The sequence below is a fragment of the Octopus bimaculoides genome, chromosome 6 (genome assembly GCF_001194135.2).
Source record: "Octopus bimaculoides isolate UCB-OBI-ISO-001 chromosome 6, ASM119413v2, whole genome shotgun sequence".
In the NCBI taxonomy this organism is placed as follows: domain Eukaryota; kingdom Metazoa; phylum Mollusca; class Cephalopoda; order Octopoda; family Octopodidae; genus Octopus; species Octopus bimaculoides.
In genome coordinates this window covers 106,791,746-106,794,797 of record NC_068986.1, presented here as the reverse complement: position 1 = coordinate 106,794,797, position 3,052 = coordinate 106,791,746, and the positions used below count along the sequence as shown (strand labels likewise).

At 36.7% G+C, this 3,052-nt stretch overlaps 1 protein-coding gene and 1 long non-coding RNA gene across 4 annotated transcripts in view; one reads left to right on the top strand and one right to left on the bottom strand.

Annotated features, from left to right (window-relative positions):
- Positions 1–3,052, bottom strand: part of LOC106872050 (uncharacterized) — a 17,087-nt gene that overhangs the window by 11,996 nt on the left and 2,039 nt on the right. Inside the window, exon 2 of one of the 3 annotated variants that reach the window (XM_052969049.1) lies at positions 437–473. The exons of 1 other annotated variant lie outside the window; for it this stretch is intronic. The gene's annotated coding sequence lies outside the window, so the exon portion shown is untranslated. The remainder of the gene's footprint in view (positions 1–436; positions 474–3,052) is intronic. One more of the 3 variants, XM_052969050.1, reaches the window with a different exon arrangement.
- LOC128248173 (uncharacterized) overlaps positions 1–3,052 on the top strand; it is a 20,485-nt gene that overhangs the window by 15,873 nt on the left and 1,560 nt on the right. The gene's annotated exons all lie outside the window — the stretch shown is intronic.

Genomic DNA, 3,052 nt, shown 5'->3' with positions numbered 1-3,052 from the left:
AGGGTCGGTGATGGGTGCTGGTGAGGAGGGTGGTGTTGGAGAGGTAAGGGCAAGTGCGGCAGCGTGGGCGGGAGCAGGGGAACGAGCCAGGTTGGGAGGTTGGGTTGGGGAAGAAGCATATATATGTGTGTGTGTGTGTGTGTGTGTGTGTGTGTGTATATGTATATGTATGCACATATACACACACACACACACACACATACACACACACACACACACACATATATATATATATACATATACATATGCTCAGGGAGGTCGAGGCTTGATACAGCTTGAACTTACGTACAAAACCACCACAATAGGACTAGCCAAATACCTTGAAACAACCAACGATTGGATGCTAAAACTTGTTGAAAACATGAAAGACCGAAAAAAACTTCACTCTATTCTGAAAGAGAGCAAAAGATTCATTACTGATCTCTTAGATACCTACCAGATTGATCAGGTAGAAGGAAATGCGCCAACAGCTGCTGCAAAGAGAATAAAATTAGTTGCAAAGACAAAAGCACATGAAAAATTAGCTAGCAGATGGGAACAGAAACCTCTGCAAGGTAAGTATGTGACCCGTAGCAAACAAGCTGATGTCGACCAGAAACACACGCATCAATGGTTACGAAGCTCAGGGCTAAAAGCAGAGAGTGAAGGTTTCATATTAACTGCTCAAGACCAAAGCTTATTAACCCAGAACTGCCAAGCCAATGTGATAAAAAAACAGAGCTGACCCACAATGCCGATTCTGTACCTATGAGATTGAAACTATAGACCACCTAATTTCAGGGTGTAGAGTCTTAGCACCTGTAGAATATAAAGCAATATATGACAGAGTCAGCTAGTATCTACACGGCACAATATGTCGGCATTATAAAATCAAAACCGCTGACAAATGGTATAAACACCATCCTGAAGCTGTGACCGAGGGAGAAAATATGTCGATTCTCTGGGACTTCCCTGTACATACCGACAAAACTATAAAAGCTAATAGACCGGATATTAATGTAAAAGATCGGACAAAATAGATGTGTTTATTAATTGACATGAGTATTCCCTGTGATCACAATATAGCGGCGAATGAATTTGACAAGATCAGTAAATATAAAGACTTGCTAATAGAAATTGAAAAAAATGTGGCATCTCAAGGCGACTACCGTACCAGTGATTGTAGGATCTCTAGGAATGATTAAAAAAGGTACTGAAACCTATTTGAAAATGATACCAAGCCTACTATCCTTACAGGAAGTTCAAAAAATCGTGTTAACGGGAACGACTTATGTACTGAGAAGAGCATTATGGACATGAAAGTAACATCCATTCATGAATTTATTTATTAATTTTTTACATACATATTTTACCTGTGAATTTGTGTGTAAACTGGGAATGTATACAATGAGCTTCTCTGCCCTAGGTGTACGGAAAACACTCGGCGAGAAATGGAAGAAAATTTGAAGAAAGAAGAAAAACAAGAACAACAACAACAACAACATAATAATAATAATAATAATAATAATAATAATAATAATAATAATAATAATAATAATAATAATGATAATAGTTTATAGAGAGGACTGATAAACTCAACAGAAATATAATATATAGAAAGATGAGTTCTTAAGTTTTGTATACGATTGCCAAATTCCATCACTAAGGTAAACATAGCTGACGTAATCCATCACTACGGCCAACTCAATGACAGAAAGCGCAACTCGAAAGTAACTTATTTATTGGTCCTTTGAACAACAATATTTCGACATCTCGTATGTCTTCAACGGGTTCAAAATATCAAAGGACCAATAAATAAGTTACTTTCGAGTTGCGCTTTCTGTAATTGAGTTGGCCGTAGTGATGGATTACGTCAGCTATGTTTACCTTAGTGATGGAATTTGACAACCGTATACAAAATTTAAGAACTCATCTTTCTATATATTACATTTCTGCTGAGTTTATCAGTCCTCTCTATAAACTAAAGAAATGGAAAAACTTTCAAAATACAAAGGCCTGGAAATAAAGGTAACTCGAATGTGGAATCTAAAAACAGAAACAATTCCTATCATAGTAGGTGCCTTAGGTATAATAAAAAAAATATTCAGACAAATACATAACAAAAACACCAGGTCTAACAAATATATATAACATACAGAAAATTGCACTACTGGGCACTGCACACATCCTACGCAAAACACTTTCAATACAGTAACCATAAGAGCACCACAGCAAACCACAGCACATACCCAAGGCGCACAGAGCTGCGCTCGGTAGTGAAGTGAAAGCACGTTATAAAAATAAAACTACTGAATAATAATAATAATAATAATAATAATAATAATAATAATAATAATAATAATAATAATTATTATTATTATTATTATTACTATTGAGTGAGAGAGCAGTGCATGCCATCAAATTGACACTGGGGTAAAATATACGAAGTCCAATATACCTATCATGACTACCCGTCTGATAAGGGTACACCAGGCACATGCATCACACCATATGTGCGCGACATGGTTATCTCATATCAAGATAAACAGCGCATGACCTCGCAGGTGGGGCCCAGTTAGAATTTTCTTCTGGTCGAGTAGCCCATCCCGCTCAAAAGGTCCCTGAATAAGGTTTCTTTAAGGATGTTGAGCAAAACACCCATGTTTCCAAAGGTGAATTATTCAAACCCCAAACAATTCTTCTCAACACATGGCTATGACGCTCCCCACTACTTCTGCTCATGATCAGAGATGCACATATCATCAGCCACCAAGGAACATGCTCAACTGGTTAAGGTCAAACAACTGACAAGAAAATCTGTAGTATTGAGCATAATATTTGCAGTAGCCCACATGATAACACTTCCAACCAATTAAGATCAGAAACCACGAGAGCCACTGCCTGGTACTGCATCAGGGCATTTATTATTATTATTATTATTATTATTATTATTATTATTATTATTATTATTATTATTATTATTATTATTATTATTATTGTTCAGTAGTTTTATTTTTATAATGTGCTTTCACTTCACTACCGAGCGCAGCTCTGTGCGCCTTGGGTATGTGCT